This window comes from Sminthopsis crassicaudata, chromosome 3 (genome assembly GCF_048593235.1).
Source record: "Sminthopsis crassicaudata isolate SCR6 chromosome 3, ASM4859323v1, whole genome shotgun sequence".
Taxonomy (NCBI): domain Eukaryota; kingdom Metazoa; phylum Chordata; class Mammalia; order Dasyuromorphia; family Dasyuridae; genus Sminthopsis; species Sminthopsis crassicaudata.
Genome location: NC_133619.1, coordinates 144975538 through 144994709, shown reverse-complemented (window position 1 = coordinate 144994709; position 19172 = coordinate 144975538).

The window sequence follows — 19172 nt, the reverse complement described above, 5'->3', positions numbered from 1 at the left end:
GGTGTGACACTATTTTATGTCTTAGCCAACAAAAGGATGGTTACATCAATAAAAATTCCCTTCAGCCATACTGTCAAATCAATTAAGTCCAGCCATCTGCCATGGCTCTGTAGATAGAACCAAATTAAACTTTAGCATATAATTATCCAGGATGTTGAATTAATTTTTTTTTCCCTTCTTGCATTTCTAGTAGCATCTTGCTCTAATGTTTCATCATCAGTTAGAAAGGAGCTGGATTGATCAAAACTATTGTAAAGGAGTAAAATCTATGGTAGTTCCTTCCAAAGAAGAAAGGATTTGAGTATAAGTTTAAGGATAAATTATATTTTCATTATTTGAAGACCATCATAGCTAAGATTATAGAATTTCACCATCAGACTGAGGGTGATTAATTTTTGTGCCAAAGAGACTTCTTTATTTTGAGACTGAGATTCTATTTTCTTCCCAAATTCCCTCTACAAATGAGGGCTTATAACAATATGATTTATAGTTATAGAGTTATATAGAGAATTGAAAGGAAGTAAATGCTCAACGGCCTAATCCCCAAACTGGCTGGAATTGGGATTTTGACTTATTTTATTGCTAAAGTGGGTTGGTTCACTACTCCTTAGGCAAGCTGGTAGCTTCCAATTTCTGGTGAGTTCACTTTATTAATGAATACAAATACCTGGTTAACTTAGTTTACCTATAGCTAAAAATTCCAGAGTTCAAGAGATCTACTAGCCTCAGCATCCCAAGTATATGAAATTATAAGTGTGCACCATTATTTCTGGTCAAGACTCTTAAAAACTACCAACTAAATTGCTCTACATATATGAAGGAAGTATTATAATAACAAAATTATAGTTTGTAAGAGGTTTTTTTCTTCTTCTTCTTTTTTAAATAGTTCCAAAATTCTCTCTCTTCAATCCCTCAAACACATGAATGAAAGAAATGTGATATACACTGTATATATGAAGCCATGCAAAACATATATTCACATTAGCCATTTATCAAAAAAAAGAAAGAAAATATGCTTAAATTTTTACTTATTCATTAGTTCTCTCTCTGGAGGTAAATGCATTTTTTTCATCATGCAATCTTTGGAATTGCCTCTGAATTTTATTGATCAGAGTATCTAAGTCATTCCTAATGGTTCATTGTTATGATATTACTGTTATTGTACACAATGTTCTCTTAGTTTTAGCTCACTCACTATGCATTAGGTCATATAAATAATTTCAGATTTTTCTGAAACTATCCCCAATACCCTTTCTCAGAGCACAATAATATTCTATAAGAATCACATATACCACAACTTCTTTATCTATTCCCCAACTGATGGGCATCCCCTCACATACCAATTTTTCCTACCTCAAAAAGAGTTGCACAAGTGTTTTTGTACCCATGGGTCTCTAAAAGTGTTAGTATGTCCTTAGGTTGATAAATCAAGCATTTGTCATGGGAAGAATTATAAGAAATCGCAGTCAATTAAATTCAAGAAGCTTTTGACCATATTATATGAGGGGTACTATGAAAGGAATTAAGAGCAAAAGAGAAAAAAAAAGAAACAGTTTCTGCCCTCATAGAGCTTACATTCTATTTAATTACAAATTATAAAATGTAATATGATATGTAAATTACAACAATCAAATACTGTAGGAGATGGCACTTTGGTGAAAGAAATTTTTAAAAATCTATGAGAGGAGTGAAGATGTAGTACATTTCAAGAATGAGAATTACTTGTGCATAGAAATAAAAGGTTAAATCTTTTATAAAGAGAGCTACAAAGCCAATTTGATTAGAACAAAAGTTGTATGAAGGGGAATAACATGTTATAGGGACTTTAAATGCCTGGGAAAGGAAGTAATAAATATTGTACCCTGCAGTCAAAAGAGAGCCACTGAAGCTTCTTTAAAAGGGAATATGATAAGGTATGATAATGTTAGATATTTATTTTAGGGGTATCAATTGGTAAGCTATATATAGAATAGACAAGAGAGGGGATAAAATGGTGATAGGATGAATCATTTAAAAGGTTTTAATAATAATTCAAGAGAAAGATGATGAGAACCTGAAATGTATGGGTGACTATGTGAATAGAAAGGAAGGAGTAGATGAGATTTTGTTAAAGAGTTGTGTTTAAAAAGATACTGCATTGATAAGTTATTGGATATAGGAATTAAGGAAGAAGCAACAATGAAGGATGTTCCCAAAGTTTCTAGAAAGGTGACAGGCTCTCCAGAAAAACAGGAAAGCGGAGAAATAGTTCATACAAGAAATATGAGTTATATTTTGAATATGTTCAGTTTGATAAGCCTTTTCTGTAGGGGATATGTTGAAGAGGAAATTTATATTGTGGAACCGGAACTTAAAAAAGATAAACTGAATATGGAAAATTGGGAATCATAAGTTTAGAGATGACAATTGAATAGAAATTAATGAGCTCAACTAGGGTGGGACAGAAGGAAAAGAGGAGGACCCAGGATATAAATTTTGGGGAATATCACTGCTTAGTAGATAGGACAATAATTATTATTTAATAAAGAAAATGATAATTATCTATTAAACAAGAAATGGGAAGACATTTTAAAATTATAAATGATCTATATCTTATTGGTATTGAATGAGGGGGTATCTGAATATGCCAGGCAATAAACTTGGGCCATGAATTTTGAAAGGGATACAAAGGGAGTGAAGGGGAGGGAATAAAACTGGAATAAACTATTTTGACAATGCAATCCACCAATAATGATGTTGTTTATTGATGATATATATGCATGGGCAAGAGTAAGCATCATGTTAAATTTAGATACACAAGAAACTTATCAAAAGAGAATAGGAAAAAAAAAAGTAAAAATACCCACTCTCTCCAATATCAATGGATATAGACAGGATAGAGTCCCATAGATAGATATGGAATACTAAGAACAGTAATAAGACAAGAAAAAAGAAATTAAAGGCATAACAATAAGAAGGAGATTAAACTTTCTCTATTTGCTGATGATTTGAAGGAAAATCTTAGGATATCAACAAAGATACAAAATGAGACAATTAAAAGCTACAGCAAACTGTAGGTATAAAAGAAATCCTTAAATATCAACCACAATTTTGTATGATATAAATAAAATCTATGGAACTATAATGAAAAGGAAAACCACATTCCAGATAACTACAGCATACATAAAATTTCTGGAAATCAGTCTACCAAAGCACATAGAAGACTTGTACAGATTAAATTGCAAAATTTTCCTTAAAAAAAAAAAAACCTTAAATATCTGAATTGAGTATTCATTATTCATGGCTAGAACTCAGCAGTAAAAATGATAATAATGTCAAAGTTAATTTACACTTGTAACACTATAAGAAATGACAAAAGATATACTTTATAGACCTTGATAAAATAGTAACAAAATTCATTTAGAAAAAACAAAAACAACAAAAGTTGTAAAGTATCAAGTAGGGATAAAAGTAGAATGGTGATTTCAATCTTCAAACTATAATATGTTACTATTTATCAAAAACATCTTGTTATGGTTTAGAAAAAATAGAGAAAAACTGGAAAGACTAGTTTAGGGAGAATCAGACAAATAGAATTCAATAATACAATGTCTGACAAAATTGAAAAGAAAAATTATATCGGAAAACAATTCTTTATTCGATAACAACAACAATAACAACAATAGCACAAATTATAGGAAAACTGGAAAGTAGTTTGATGGGAATTAGTTAAATATCTGAAGACAAATTCCACAATATATTCTAAATGGATGCATGACCATAACAGTAAATATTATACCCAAAAAATAGAAGAGAAGCAAATCTTGTATCACTCATAGCTAAAGATAAGAGATTCTTTTTTCTTTCTTTAAAGAAATTTTTTTTTTCAGTTTTATATGAATACAATTTTATTTTATTTTTTTTTAAGTGTGAGTTCCTACAAAATCCCAGATAAAAAACACTATCTACGGTCAGAGTTATTTTTGTTTTTTTGCTTATTTTTTAATGGTTGACATCTGTTCTTCAGGCAAAAGAAAGACTGTTCCAAGTCTCCTCTACAGATGCTAGTAGTTTCATTGCCCTAGCCCAGTGCTGCTGACTTCCTTCTCGTATTGGGTGGGTGTGGCCAAATCCACTGTGATCTGCATTTTAGAAGCTTACTATTTGTCATTTGTATTTGTACTCCATGTCTCACAGCTAATCTGCTGCTCTACTGGCTTCTGAACTAGGATAGAATAGCCAATGCTGCTGTATTTTGGCTAAGAGCATTGTGGCAAATTCCCCAGCAGAGACCACACTATCCTGCATCTAACTCCCCCATGCCTGACTGAAACAGATCTTTTCTGAAGTTCTTCCAAAATATATTTTGCTGGAAATTTGTTATATTCTAAATATTTGTGGGTTCTGCACTCTAAAACCAATTCAGAGTCTTGATCTGGTGTTGATCTGAGTGATTCAAGGAAGAGCTCAGATAAAGACTTGTCTACTCTCTACTATCTTAGCTCCAATCCCCTAGATTTTTAAAATTGCTGTTTCACCATAATAATAACTTAACATTCACTTTGTGAACTAACTTACAAAGCTAACTTAGGTAGCATAAATATTACTGGCATATCTCTGTTTTATTAATGAAGAAACTTAGGCCCCAAGGAATTAAGAAAATAGCCATGACCTTACAACTGGTAAATGATGAACCTTTCATCTTTTGACTACAGAATGAATTGCTGATCAATGGCATGAATCTAGTGAAAAAGGGCAGTAATTGTCGTTATCTGCTAGGTTAAGAACTCCACACAGAAAGGTTTCTTTGCTTCAAACATTTTTTCTTAAATGTTGTATTCAACCTCTTTCCCCCCTTCCATTTCCTTACATTCAATTGAAATAGTTTATATGTTCACATGCTTGTGAGAGAGATTTTTGTATAATAAACAGAGTTTAAGACACATGGATTTAGGTGAGAAAAAAATAAAGAAATTAATTACCTTAAAAATAACCTTCTTGCTATTTGTCATAGGAATCTATAATCCCTGAATATGCATGTGGTAGAAAATAATACATGTTATTAATGCTCATTTATTCAGTTGTGATCATCTTTTTGACCTCATGGACAATATAGTCCATGAAGTTTTCCTGGCAAATATACTTGTCATTTCATATTTTAATAGCTTAAAGCAAATAGAGGCCAAATGACTTGAGCAAGATCACCCAGCTAATACATGTCTGAGGTTGGATTTAAACTCATTTACTCCTGACATCAAGATCAGTGCTCTATTCACTTAACCTTCTAATCGCCTGGGTGGCACATGCATGGGGTGAAATTGGTATTTGTCATCCTTCTGGATTTGCTAAATTTGTTAAATGGAAGGCAAAATATTTACAGGAAGATCTCTAATATTTCACTTGATCTTACTGCCTGGTACATAATAGATGCTTTAAAAAAAAAAAAAAAAAAAAAAAAAAAAAAAAACTTCTTCCTACACTTTGGGAATTATACTACTTCCCCTGATTCATTTTAAGAGGATTTCACTCTATAAAATATATGATACTTTTTTCCATTCAAGTATACTTTGCCTGGTTTGTGATTTTTTTTTGTCATAGTCATTTACATTTTTATTACTTACAAATGTATAGTAATTTTCAAATAAAGAAAAAATCTTTCATCCTTTCTATTCAGAGATTAATTTCTTATTTTTATGCATTGTAGTATGTTTAAATGTTTGGAATAATATTTGATATATATACAATTTTATAATCCATATTTTATTCATTTTTAAAGTTCAAGTAGATCTTCTCTGAACAATTTAAATAGCATCTCTAATAGGAAAAAAATCTCTGTTAATGGGCAGATTAGCAGAGAGTCACAAAATGAATGCTAAACTGTATTTAACAAGTTTATTATAAGAGAATAGCTAATGCATCCATCAAAGCGCTAAATAAAGACTCCATTCTCTGCAGTATTATAAGTAACTCAGAGCTGGCATTCAATGTCTGTCATTGTTTTGGAGAGGTTTGATTCTATTGATGTCTTTGTCTCCCACACATGTCCCTATGTGACTATCTTAGTGCTCTTGTTTTGATTTGCCATGTTTCCCAGGGACAGCTCTAACATCTATGTCAGGTTTTGTTTTGTTTTCTTCAAACCAAGGAGTCACCTGCCATTCAGGGATCCAGTTTTTATTATTTGTGGAGTATATTTCTGTTTCAACCTCTTACCTATGATAAGAATATAATGATAGTGACAAAATTCTACCACTTTTCTGATCATTTTTAAGAATTCTGAAGTTGACTTTGATTAAGGATATTATGGAGATATATTTCAGGTCCTATGAAGTCACATATAAATTAATAAATATTTATTAAACATCCACCATGTGCCTAATGCTGTAGGAAGTGGCAGAAGTACAAAAAATGTTAGAAGTCAATCTCTTCTCAATGTGTTCATAGTATAAAAGGGAAAACAACATATAAATACCTATCTACAAGTAAGATATGCATAGGAAAAATTGCAGATAATAAACAAAAGGAAGGCTTCATAATTAAGGGGGTAGGTGGAAATGGGCTTCTTGATTTTCCTATATTATGACTCTTTTGCTTATCCTGGCAATGAAGTGTTGCACTGATTAATCATCATTCCATTTACTCCCAAATGTCTTTGTCTTCTTAAAAAAGTCAAGAAGGAATCAGAGGTTTACTAAAATCCATGTTAAAAATTCAAGCAAAACTATCTCCTCAACCTTCTCTTTTGAAAATCTTTTCTTTTCTTTTAAATTTTTTTATTAATTTTTATAATTATAACATTTTATTTGACAGTACATATTCATAGGTTTTTTTTTTTTTTTTTTTTTTTTTTTTTACAACATTATCCCTTGTACTCCCTTCTATTCCGAATTTTTCCCCTCCTTCCCTCCACCTCCTCCCCTAGATGGCAGGCATTCCCATACATATTAAATATCTTATAGTATATCCTAGGTACTATATATATGTGCAGAACTAAATTTTTTGTTGTTGTAGTTGTTGCAAAGGAAGGATTGTATTCAGAAGCTAAAAATAATCTGGGAAGAAAAACAAAACAAAACAAAACAAAAGAGTGCTCACAGTTTATGCTCATTTCCCAGTGTTCCTTTTCTGGATGTAGCTGATTCTGTCCATCATTGATCAATTGGAATTAGATTAGCTCTTCTCTATGTTGAAGATATCCACTTCTATCAGAATACATCCTCATACAGTTATCATTGCTGAAGTGTATAATGATCTCCTGGTTCTGCTTGTTTCACTTAGCATCAGTTGATGTAAGTCTCTCCAAGCCTCTCTGTATTCCTCCTGTTGGTCATTTCTTACAGAACAATAATATTCCATAACATTCATATACCATAATTTACCCAACCATACTCCCTTTTGAAAATCTACACAGAAAATGGCACTTCTTTTTATCTATTTCTAGCAAGACTTAAACAGAAAAGATAAAAAATTGCACATGGATTATTGAGATCACAATAATCCAAAGAGAGAGAGAGGCATACAAGTTCATACATGATAGAAATATTCACCTGTAGGACTGGGTGAAGTGAGAGATAGTGTTTATTTCACAATGGTACTATCCAAATGATGTTTATGCTAAAATAACATAGAGTAACCATCTCCAACCAAAGAGAAATCTCTTTTGGGGGTCTTAGAGAACTCCATTAGTATGAATTTCTTGTAGTCTTTTTCTTATCTTTTTAAATTTTCAATGGTATTTCATGTTTTAGTTTTGTAAATACATGTAAAGATAGTTTTCAACATTTATTTTTGAAAGACTTTATGTTCCAAACTTTTCTCCCTCTCTCTTTTACCTTCCTTCACCCTAAGACAGCAAGTAATCTGATATAGGTTAAATATATATAATTCTTTTAAACATATTTCTATATTTGTCATGTTGTGCAAGAGAAATCAGATACAAAGGGGAAAATGAGAAAGAAAGAACCAACAACAAAAAATGGTGAAAAAAGTATGCTTTAATCCACATTTAGTTTCTATAGCTCACTCTAGGGATACAGATGGCATTTTCCATCCTACGTCTATTGAAATTGCCTTGAATCACTATGTTATTGAACAGAAACAAGTCCATCACAATTGATCATCACATTTTTCTTGCTACTACATACAATGTTTTCTTAGTTCTGATCATTTTACTTAGCATCAGTTCACGTAAATCTTTCTAGGCTTTTCTGAAATCACCCTGGTCATCAGTTTTTATACGGCAATAATATTCAATTACAGTCATATACCACAACTTATTCAGACATTCCCCAAGTGATGGACATCCACTCAATTTCTGGTTCCTTTTCACTATAAAAAGATCTGCTTCAAAATTTTTTGCACATGGGTTTTTCCCTTGAAAGGTTTTTTTTTTTTTTTTTTTTTTTTTTTTTTTTTTTTTTTTTTTTTTTTTCCCTCTTTGCAAGGGATTTTTCCCTTCTTTTATATTTCCTCTGGGATAAATACCCAGTAGTGAGACTATTGGATCAAAAGATATGCACAATTTTATAGGTCTTTGGACATAATTTATTTTTTGTTGTGGTTATGGAAATTCTTTTTTTGTTTATTATTAAAATTATTTTTAAAAATTATGCATAGATAATTTTCAATATTCAATTTTGCAAAATGTTATATTCACATTTTACCTCTCTTCCCCCTATCCCTTCACCTAGATAGCAAGTAATCCAATATTATTTGCCCCTATCATCTCATTGTTCAAAAGAGCCACATCCAACAGAATTGATCATCATATAATCTTGTTGTTGCTATGTACTGATCTCTTGGTTCTGCTTGCTGCATTTAGCATCAGTTCATTTAAGTCTCTCCAGGTTTCTCTGAAATCATCCTGCTCATTGTTTCTTATAGGAAAACAATATCAATAACATTAAAATACGATAAGTTATTCAGGCATTCTCCACCTGATAGGCATCCACTCAGTTTCCAATTCCTTGCCACTACAAAAAGAGGTACCACAAACATTTTTGCACATGTGGGTCCTTTCCCTCCTTTAAGAAGATCTTGTTGTGATACAAGCCCAATACAGACACTGCTAGATCAAAGAGTATGCACAATTTGATAGCCCTTTGGGCATAGTTCCAAATTGCTCTCCAGAATGGCTAAGTCAGTTCCCAATTCCACCAATACTGTATTAGTTTTCCAGTTTTGCCACAACTCTTCCAACATCCATCATTCTTTTCCTGTCATCTTAAACAATCTGGGAGTTATGTAGTGGTATCACAGACTTGTATTAATTTGAATTTCTCTGATCAATAGTGATTTAGAGCATCTTTTCATAAGATTAGAAATGTTTATACATAAATCAGATAGGGTCAAAATAGAGAAAGAAAATTATAGACCAATTTTCCTAATGAATATTGGTGCTAAAATCTTAAAATAAAGTAGTAGCAAAGAGATTACAGCAAAATATCCCCCAAATAATACACCATGACCAAGCAGGAAGGAAGAGCCAGTTCAATATTAGTTAAACTATTAACATAATTGATTACATAATTGACTATATCAATAATCAAACTAACAAATGACATATGATTATCTCTACAGATGTAGAAAAAGCATTGGGCATAATTTCTTAGAGTATTTTCAATGAAATTCCCTAGTAAAATTGTTTTAGAGTATTTGCTAAGTGGTTCCCAATCACTAAAATTAGTGTAGTTCCCAAAGAAATGATAAACTTTCACTAGATCCAAGGAATAATTTGGTTGCTTCTACTTTTAAAAGACAGAATGCCCCCAGCCAAAAATTAAATTTGAAATACAAAAATTAAAAGGAGAAATCAATAATATTGAAAGTAAAAAAATATTGAATTAATAAATAAAACCAAGAGTTGGTTTTATGAAAAAGCTAATAAAATAGATAAACCTTTGGTAAATTTGATCAGAAAAAAGAAAGAGGAAAATCAAATTGTTAGTCTTACAAATGAAAAGGGGGATCTTTCCACCAATGAAGAGGAAATTAGAGAAATAATTAGGAGTTACTTTACCCAACTTTATGCCAATAAATTTGATAACTTAAGTGAAATGGATGACTTCCTCCAAAAATATAGGCTTCCTAGATTAACAGAGGAGGAGACAAATTGCTTAAATAGTCCCATTTCAGAAAAAGAAATAGAACAAGCTATTAATCAACTCCCCAGGAAAAAATCCCCAGGACCAGATGGATTTACATGTGAATTCTACCAAACATTTAAAGAACAACTAGCTCCAATGCTATATAAACTATTTGAAAAAATAGGGGATGAAGGAGTCCTACCAAACTCCTTTTATGACACAGACATGGTACTGATACCTAAACCAGGTAGATTGAAAACTGAGAAAGAAAATTATAGACCAATTTCCTTAATGAATATTGATGCTAAAATCTTAAATAAGATATTAGCAAAAAGACTTCAGAAAATCATCCCCAGGATAATACACTATGATCAAGTAGGATTCATACCAGGAATGCAGGGCTGGTTTAATATTAGGAAAACTATTAGTATAATTGACCATATTAATAATCAAATTAATGAAAACCATATGATCATCTCAATAGATGCAGAAAAAGCATTTGACAAAATCCAACATTCATTCCTACTAAAAACTCTTGAGAGTACAGGAATAAATGGACTATTCTTTAGAATAATCAGGAGCATATATTTAAGACCGTCAGTAAGCATAATATGCAATAGAAATAAACTGCAACCTTTCCCAGTAAGATCAGGAGTGAAACAAGGTTGCCCACTATCACCATTACTATTCAATATAGTACTAGAAACTCTAGCCTTGGCAATAAGAGCCGAGAAAGACATTCAAGGAATTAGAGTAGGAAATGAGGAAATCAAACTATCACTCTTTGCAGATGACATGATGGTATACTTAGAGAACCCCAAAGACTGCTAAAAAGCTATTATAAATAATTCAGAATTTTAGCAAAGTGGCAGGATACAAAATAAATCCACATAAATACTCAGCATTTTTATATATCACCAACAAAATGCAACAGCAAGAGATACAAAGAGAAATTCCATTCCAAACAAATGTTGAGAGTATAAAGCATTTGGGAATCCATCTACCAAAAAATAGTCAGGAATTATATGAGAAAAATTACAAAACACTTGCCACAAAAATAGTCAGATTTAAATAATTGGAAAGACATTCAGTGCTCTTGGATAGGCCCAGCAAATATAATAAAGATGACAATACTCCCCAAATTAATCTATTTATTTAGTGCTATACCAATCAGACTCCCAAGAAACTATTTTAATGACCTAGAAAAAATAACAACAAAATTCATATGGAAGAATAAAAGGTCGAGAATTGCAAGGGAACTAATGAAAAAAAAAAGTCAGAGGAAGATGGTCTACTACCTGATCTAAAGCTATATTATATAGCAGCAGTCACCAAAACCATTTGGTATTGGCTAAGAAATAGAGTGGTCAATCAGTGGAACAGATTAGATACAAAGGACAAAAAAGGGTACATCTATAGCAATCTAATCTTTGATAAACCCAAAGATACCAACATTAGGGATAAAAATTCATTATTTGGAAAAATCTGTTGGGAAAACTGGAAATTAGTATGGCAGAAATTAGATATGGATCTACACTTAACACCATATACCAAGATAAGATCAAAATGGGTCCATGATTTAGGCATAAAGAATGAGACCTGTGGAGGAGGAAGGAATTTATGACCAGAGGAGAATTAGAGATCATTATTGTTCACAAAATAGAAGATTTTGATTACATCAAACTAAAAAGTTTCTGTACAAACAATACTAATGCAAACAAGATTAGAAGGGAAGTAACAAATTGGGAAAATATTTTTACAGTTAAAGGTTCCGATAAAGGTCTCATTTCCAAAATATATAGAGAACTGACCCTAATTTATAACAAATCAAACCATTCTCCAATTGATAAATGGTCAAAGGATATGAACAGACAATTCTCAGATGATGAAATTAAAACTATATCCACTCATATGAAAGAGTGTTCCAAATCACTACTAATCAGAGAAATGCAAATTAAGACAACTCTGAGATACCACTACACACCTGTCAGATTGGCTAAAATGACAGGAACAAATAATGATGAATGTTGGCAGGGATGTGGGAAAACTGGGACACTGATACATTGTTGGTGGAGTTGTGAAAGAATCCAGCCATTCTGGAGAGCAATTTGGAACTATGCCCCAAAAGTTATCAAACTGTGCATACCCTTTGACCCAGCATTGCTGCTATTGGGCTTATATCCCAAAGAAATACTAAAGAGGGGAAAGGGACCTGTATGTGCCAAAATGTTTGTGGCAGCTCTTTTTGTTGTAGCTAGAAACTGGAAGTTGAATGGATGCCCATCAATTGGAGAATGGCTGAATAAATTGTGGTATATGAAGGTTATGGAATACTATTGCTCTGTAAGAAATGACCAGCAGGAGGAATACAGAGGCTTGGAGACACTTACATCAACTGATGCTGTGTGAAATGAATAGGACCAGAAGATAGCTGTATACTTCAATGCTGTATGAAGATATATTCTGATGGAAGTGGATATCTTCAACATAAAGAAGATTCAACTCACTTCCAGTTGATCAATGATGGACAGAAATAACTACACCCAGAGAAGGAACACTGGGAAGTGAATGAAGTGAATGTAAATTGTTAGCACTACTGTCTATCTACCCAGGTTACTTATACCTTCGGAATCTAATACTTAATGTGCAACAAGAAAATGGTATTTACACACATATGTTGTATCTAGGTTTTATTGTAACACATGTAAAATGTATGGGATTGCCTGTCATGGGGGGAAGGGAGTGCACACACCTGCATTCCTGGTATAAATCCTATTTGACCATGATGTATTATCCTGGGGATGATTTTCTGTAGTCTTTTTGCTAATATCTTATTTAATATTTTAGTATCAAAATTCATTAGGGAGATTGGTCTATGGTTTTCTTTCTCTGTTTTCAATCTACCTGGTTTGGGTATGACACCATGTCTGTGTCATAAAAGGAATTTGGTAAGACTCCTTCATTCCCTACTTTTTCAAATAGTTTATATAGCATTGGGGCTAATTGTTTTTTGAATGTTTGGTAGAATTCACATGTAAATCCATCTGGTCCTGGAGATTTTTTCTTAGGGAGTTGATTAATAGCTTGTTCTATTTCTTTTTGCAAAATGGGACTATTTAAACAATTTACTTCCTCCTCTGTTAGTCTGGAAAGCCTATATTTTTGGAGGTAGTCATCCATTTCACTTAGGTTATCCAATTTATTGGCATAAAGTTGGGCAAAGTAACTCCTTACTATTGCTCTAATTTTGTCTTCATTAGTGGAAAGTTCCCCCTTTTCATTTTTAAGAATAAAAATTTGATTTTCCTCTATCCTTTTTCTAATCTATTTTATCTATTTTATTGATTTTTTTTCATAAAACCTACTCTTAGTTTTATTTATTAGTTCAATAGTATTTTTACTTTCAATATTATTAATTTCTCTTTTTAATTTTAGAATTTCAAGTTTAATATTTGATTGGGAGTTTTTAATTTGGTCTTTTTCTAGCTTTAGTTGCAAGCCCAATGCATTGATCTTCTCTTTCTCTATTTTATTCAATTAAGCCTCTAAAGATATAAAATGTTCCCTTATTACCACTTTAGCTGCATCCCACAAATGAAAAATGTCTCATCATTGTCATTATCTTGAGTGAAATTACTAATTGTGTCTATAATTTGCTGTTTCATCCAGTCATTCTTTAAAATGAGATTATTTATTTTCCAATTACTTTTTGGTCTATTTACCCCTAACTTTTTGTTGAATGTTTTATTGCCTTGTGACCTGAAAAGAAAGCCTTTACTATTTCTGCCTTCCTGAATTTAATTTGGAGATCTTTATGTCCTAATATATGGTCAATTTTTTGTATAGGTTCCATGAACTGCTGAGAAGAAAGTATACTCCTTTCTGTCACCATTCAGTTTTCTCCAAAGATCTTTCATACCTAATTTTCCTAATATTCTATTTACCTCTTTAATTTCTTTCTTATTTGTTTTGTGGTTTGATTTATCTAATTTTGAGAGGGCAAGGTTGAGATCTCCCACTATTATAGTTTTGTTGTCTATTTCTTCTTGCAACTCTCTTAACTTTTCCTTTAGTAAGTTAGATGCTATACCACTTGGTGCATATATATTTAGTATTGATCTTGCTTCATTGTCTATGCTGTCCTAGCAAGATATAGTTCCTTCCTTTTCTCTTTTGCTTGATCTGAGATAAGGATGGCTACCCCTTCTTTTTTGACTTCACTTGAAGCATAATAGATTCTGCTCCAGCCTTTTACCTTTACTCTATATATACTCTATACTCCCTGCTTTAAATGTGTTTCCTGTAAACAATATATTGTAGGTTTCTGACTTTTGATCCAATCTGTTATCTGTCTCCATTTAATGGGACAGTTCATCCCATTCACACTTACAGTTAAAATTACTGATTCTGTATTTCCTGCCATCATATCCCCAGACTATGCTTTTTTCCCTTTGCCCCCCTGAACCCCTTCCCCAGTATTACACTTATTAGGCAACCTTCCCTCTTTAATATCCCTCCCTCCTCCCTTTAAATTCCTTTCTCTTTCTCATACCCTTCCCTTATTACTCTTTTCCTTTTCCCTTTTCCTCTCCTCCTTTTTGATGAGGTGAGAGAAAATATGCATAAGTAATTTTTTTAACAACATTATCCCTTGTACTCCCTTCTGTTCTGAATTTTTCCCTTCCTTCCCTCCACCTCCTCCCCTAGATGGCAGGCATTCCCATACATATTAAATATCTTATAGTATATCCTAGGTACTATATATATGTGCAGAACTGAATTTTGTTGTTGTTGTTGTTGCAAAGGAAGAATGATATTTGGAAGGTAAAAATAATCTGGGAAGAAAAACAAACAAAAAAAATGCTCACAGTTTACACTCATTTCCCAGTATTCCTTTTCTGGATGTAGCTGATTCTGTCCATCATTGATCAATTGGAATTGGATTAGCTCTTCTCTATGTTGAAGATATCCACTTCCATCAGAATACATCCTCATACAGTATCATTGCTGAAGTGTATAATGATCTCCTGGTTCTGCTCGTTTCACTCAGCATCAGTTGATGTAAGTCTCTCCAAGTCTCTCTGAATTCCTCATCTTGGTTATTTCTTACAGAACAATAATATTCCATAACATGCATATACCATAATTTACCCAACCATTCTCCAATTGATGGACATCCATTCATTTTCCAGTTTCTAGCCACTATGAAAAGGGCTGCCACAAACATTTTGGCACATACAGGTCCCTTTCCCTTCTTTAGTATTTCCTTGGGATATAAGCCCAGTAGTAGCACATTTTGATAACTTTTTGGGCATAATTCCAGATTTGTCTCCAGAATGGTTGGATTCTTTCACAACTCCATCAACAATGCATCAGTGTCCCAGTTTTCCCACAGCCCCTCCAATATTCTTGATGAATTCTTTCAATGCCTATTTTACATTCTCGTTCCATTACCTCTGGGCAATTCTCTTTGATGATTTCCTGTAAAATAGTATCTAGGCTCTTTTTTTTTCCTCATAATTTTGGGGAAGTCCAATAATCCTCAGATTATCTCTCCTAGATCTATTTTACAGGTCTGTCATTTTTCCAAGTAGATATTAGACATTTTTCTCCATTTTTTCTTTTTTGTTCTTTTTTCTTTTTTTCCTTTTTTTTTTTTTTTTTCTTGACTGATTCTTGGTGTCTCAATGAATCATTCATTTCTATTTTTCAGTTATGATTTTTAATGAGTTATTTTCTTCATTAGCTTTTTTTTTATACTTCTTTTTATATATGTCCAATTGAGTTTTTAAATGAGTTGTGATGCTCTATGGAATTTTTTTCCATTTCACTAAATTTGTTTTTTAATGAGTTATTTTCTTTTTCCAATTCACAAATCCTACTTTCTTGGGAATTCTTTATCTTTTCCAATTCACAGATCCTACTTTCCTGTGAATTCTTTACCTTTTCCAATTCACATTTCAGGAACTTGTTTTCTAATTCACATCTCATGAGGTTGTTACTCTCTTGCATAGCTTCTCTTTCCTTTCCCCATTTTTCATCTAACTCTCTTTTGAAATTTTTAATAGTCTCTTCTAGGAGAAAGTTATTTGGGGTATTGTCTGGAGGCTGTTTGCTATTAGTCTCCTTGGGGTTGGAAACCCGCTCTCTTTCTGTATAGAAGCTATCAATTGTTCTCTTGATTTTTTTACTCGTTTTTTAAAGCCTTTAGGGTCTTCCTTCAGGGCAAGGAGGTTACCAGCTTCCTCTGCAGAGAAAGGATGGGTTTATGGACAGTAGCTGTCCTGCCAATGGGCTTCAAGGAGCAGCCGAGCTGTGGGAGTACTCTGGGAAGAACTCCACACTGAAGTGACTAGGCCTGAGTATCAAGGGACAGGCTGTGTAAGTGCCCTGTGCCCCTCTATGAGGATTAGCAACTTCCTTGGGGCTAGAGGTTAAGCAGCAAAAGTATCACTACCCCCCCCCCCCCCCACAAAGGCCTGCTTTGAGTATTAGTAGTTGCCTTCTCCCTCACGGCACCAGAAGTGTCTCCACTTGGGAAGCACAATCTAGCTGGAGAAATTTCATTATCCCAAGCCCAGCCCCCACTCTGAAGATGAAAAGCTTTCCCTGACTGTGCCCCTGCCTTTCAGGTTTGTGACTGCCCACCAACAAGAGCCTCTAGCTGCAGAATGCCACAAAGAGCTCTGTTATGGTCTGTGCTGAGTCACTTCCAGTCCTGGGTGGGCACAGCCAGCTCCAGACTCTGGCGTCCCTCAGAGTACCCTCTATCCTAGGCTCCAATTTCTCTGGCATCCCTCAGAGTACCCTCTATCCTAGGCTCCAATTTCTCTCCTGGTCCACTACTCTGCAACTAAAGCAAAGCAGTAAGGGTATGGAAGAGAGCTTTATGTAAACCTTCTAACCACAGAGGCCACCCCCACTCCTGATTCTATCCCTGCTCTGCATCAGTTTGTTCCCACCACTCAGGACAAACCTTTTCTGGTAATATTCCTGATTATTTTCAGCTGGTGAGTTGTTGTACTTCCAATCCTCATGAACTTTACCAGTCTAATACTATTTTTGAGGCTGATTTTAAAAAATTGGTATCAGAGTATCTCAGAATCTCTCATGTGCCTTCCCCACTATCTTGGCTCCTCCCTCAAGTCAGTTCTTTTACAGTGATTTCTAACTTGTTTTTAATAAATCTTAAAAAAAAAATCATGTGAAGTTGCTAATAGAACATCAGCACCTTTAAAACTTTTCCAATGGGGACATTTTCTTCTTATCATGAAAGAGCCCCTTTTTTTCTTTGACAAAAAGTTTTTCTTCTTTTGATATTTTCAATCTTTTTGGACTTTTTGTAGACTTCTCTCTTATTTTGGAGAAGCTTGTATAAGAAACAGATTCTTTTTATCCTTCCTACATTCCACATTCTACAGAGGACTAAAAATGTGATGACTTCCCAAATTTAATGTGTTAATATTCCCCTGTTAACCTAAGCCTTGGCCTAAGACATAAGAATGATAGACATTCCTCAATGTGTAAGATACTGTTTCTGATGAATAGATGTGCACAAATCAGTGTTTTCCAATAGCCTAAGTGTTAATGCACACAGACTTAAGGATGCAAGGGATTTTAGGGATCATTTTTTAATCCTTTCATTTTATTATGAGGCTATCAAGTCAAGAATACAGTGGATTTTTTTCAAGCATATATTTGAAATATATAGTGGTAATCAGAATTCTAACCCAAGTCCTTTGACTCTAAATATAGTGTTCAGATTTAATAATTCCTTACTTCAAAGGCATATCATGTTCATAAGGTATTGAATTGGAGACTTTTACATTTAACAAAAAGTGGATAGAAGGTATTTTGAAGATTTTAGTTTTCCTACTTGCCTAAATGAGCTATCATATAGGAGGCATTCAAAGCATCATGAATGAAAATAACTAGTATGATATGGAAGTGGCAATTCATACATCTCCCATGGTATTCACCAAGTTTATCCTAGAAAAGGAGAAACCACACTTTTCAAGATAGCTTTATGTAATTTACTTTTTTCAGTGTTAGAACTGAAAGCTTACTGAGAGCAAATCTTCCTATAGACCAAAGAAAAGAATCAATTTTGCATTTGTGGTATGATTTTGTCATCATGTTTGTTCATCATGTTTCAGGAATTTTCTTTAGACCCCCTAAGCTAACTGAGATATAGTTATGTTGCATTTTAATAATAATAATTCACTGGAATTCCATACACAGAATTATTATTATTTGCAATGAGGTGATTATATTGGATATCACTGATGTTGCAACCTTAATTCACCATAAACAAAATGCTTCAGGGAACAAAAATGAATGGTAATGATGCTATTCCATTACTCAATTATTAAAATCTGATATCCTTTTTGTAATGTAGTTGAATATGTGGTCATTTGTAATTCTGGATAAAACCATGACAGAAAAATCGATGATTGAATTAGACAATGTAAAAGGAGAATAGAAAGAAAAAAAAAAGAGAAAGAGCAAAGAAATCCTTAATGGGAAATCCTTACTTCAAAGAAAATCAGTGAAGATAATTGAAGAAAATAAATAAGCAAAAATGAAATTACAATAAAATAAGAACTAATATAATTGTAAAAATAATTAATTTTTCTTACAAGAAAAAAATAAATTCAAAAACACCTACAGTTTTCTTACAAACTGATAAAATAATTGATGGAATATTCTAATTTATTTGTTTCAGTTCAGATATGTGATTTTACCTGTATAGAACTTTCTTTATGAAAATTTGGATAATATGTCATGGTCTTTGTCTTATAATTTTAGATAATTACTTGGGATACTTAAGTTAAATAACCTTTATATGATCTCATAAGTAATATGTATCTGGAGAAGGATTTGTCCAATGGTCCACTATTACCTTCAAGATTAAATAGGAAATCCTCTGTTTGCTTTTTAAGACCCTTCATTATCTAGTCTTTTCATGCTTTCCCATTTTTCTTACAAAATACTCTCTTTCCTAAACCCTGCAATCCAGTGATACACTACTCCTTACATATAATATTTGTACTCCTACCTCTGGCCATTTTCATTGACTTGTCTTGCCTCCATATCCAGGGGGCTTCC